The sequence below is a fragment of the Piliocolobus tephrosceles genome, chromosome 11 (assembly GCF_002776525.5).
Source record: "Piliocolobus tephrosceles isolate RC106 chromosome 11, ASM277652v3, whole genome shotgun sequence".
In the NCBI taxonomy this organism is placed as follows: Eukaryota; Metazoa; Chordata; class Mammalia; order Primates; family Cercopithecidae; genus Piliocolobus; species Piliocolobus tephrosceles.
This window is the reverse complement of record NC_045444.1, coordinates 23,790,333-23,792,294: the sequence shown is the minus strand read 5'-3', so window position 1 is coordinate 23,792,294 and position 1,962 is coordinate 23,790,333. Positions and strand designations below refer to the sequence as shown.

At 36.1% G+C, this 1,962-nt stretch overlaps 1 pseudogene; it reads right to left on the bottom strand.

Moving 5' to 3' along the window:
* Positions 1-874: 874 nt before the first annotated feature.
* LOC111525100 lies at positions 875-1,577 on the bottom strand (annotated as a pseudogene).
* Positions 1,578-1,962: the final 385 nt, after the last annotated feature.

Below are 1,962 nucleotides of genomic sequence, written 5' to 3'. Positions count from 1 at the left end.
CCCCAGGGGCATCTGGCAACATCTGGTATAATTGTGGGTGTCATGGGAGAGGGATGCTAACAGCATCCAGTGTGCAGTCCAGGGATGCTGCTCACCATCCTAGAATGCACAGGATGGACCCCCACCACAAGGATTTTATCCAGCCCAAATGTTAACAGTGTCAAGGTTAAGCAACTCTTGTCGAGTGGGACTCCATTCCCACTTTATGAACACCTCTGTGCCCACTGTAATTCTGAAAACACAGACTTTGCTAATTGGCAAATACTATTTAAAAGAAGATTTAACCTAATCAATATCACTTATCAAAAGCAATGGCTGACTTTAAGTATCAACGTATTTCCAGAATGAATAAACCACACAATCAACTTAGAATGATACAAATTAGGGTTCATATCATTTAATTTTCCTTGAACCTGCTCTGCTAGTTTGATCTGTTAATATGAAAGTTAATTAGGACTGTTTTGAAGGAGCTAAGCAATATTTTCCTTTGCACATTTTTCTAAACTCTGAAAATTTAACAATACTTAAAGCACCTGGCAAATAAAAAGTGCTCTGCGAGTGCTCTGGAAATGTTTATTACAGCTTACTAAAAACACAGGGTTTCACTCATTTGTTCAAATTTTCCATAAGCATGTGTTGCACGGGTTAAATTTTTATTTGCTCTCTCTTATTTTACAATAATCTCTCACAAATGTCATTTAGAAACAACACATATAGAGTGTGTTATACAAAGTCGTAAGTTATTTTTTTACACACAAGTTGTAAAGTATCAGTGTATATAATACATTGATGGTAAAGAACTAAATTTAAATGAAAAAAGTCATTCTAAGTTTGTTAAGTAGAGAAATTTTTCAGTAAACATTCACCTACGTATTCACATTCTATATATTTCCTCATGGTCAACAAACTGATTCGAATGATTTAAGTTACCCACGATTTAACGAGAAAAGCCTCTGCAATAATTTGAAACCATGACATTATCTTAATTTCACCATTGGCTGCTTTTTTTCCAGTTCTTTTATTTCTTCCTTTGACACGTAACAATAGCTTTTAATCTCATTGGAATCTGGATTCAGAGTTACATTCTTCCTCACAAACAAAATGTAATCCATTTCATGTTCACCTCAGATACCATCCGACTGAGCTTTGTAGTGAATTCGTGTTAAATAATTAAGTTCTTCTGGAGGAACCTCTTCCAAAGGAATTCCTAGCTCAGCTTTCAGCTGCTTCTGTGCTGCTCGCCTCACTCCAAGGGCGTCATCTTCCTCAAGCTCACCTGGATTACTTAATGGATGACTATAACAAGTATTAGTAAAACAACCTGGAAAGGTAATCTTAGCATCTGACCTTTGCTGTAGCAGAAGTTTATTTTCAGTGTTGAAGAAGACACTAAAAGCGCGATGCAGTAATCCTTTCTCAATATTCTCATTCAGGTGACAATTCTTCTTGGTCTCAGCCCCAATTTTATTGTCATTCTCATCAATAAGGATACACATCTCTGCCAGGAGTTGAACCTGTGGCTCATCGAGGTGGTGAGTGTTTATTTCAGGCATCATTACAAAATGTCTGATCTGTCCTGAGAGGCCTCCAGCCACGGACACCCCATCCTGATGAATTTATAGCTTGGTTGTGGAGGCAACACAAATGACATTAAGCAGCAGTCTTCTCAAAAGAAAGAATGCAATTTATTATTGAATTATGCATAGTGTAGTGGACTGAGTAAATACTTGGGTTCTATTTTTACTCTGCTTTTGACCTAGTCAGTGATCATACATATTAATAAAATAAGTGAAGCCTAACAGATTTCTAAGATGATTTAAAGTTGTAACAGATTTTCATTTGATAAAAATGAGTTCTGAAATATCTAAGATTTCTTAATTAGAAGAAGAGAGTGAAGATTCCAATCATAGAAAAAGGCTTCAGTGAAGAAATAATATTTGATTAGGGCAGGATTTTGATTGG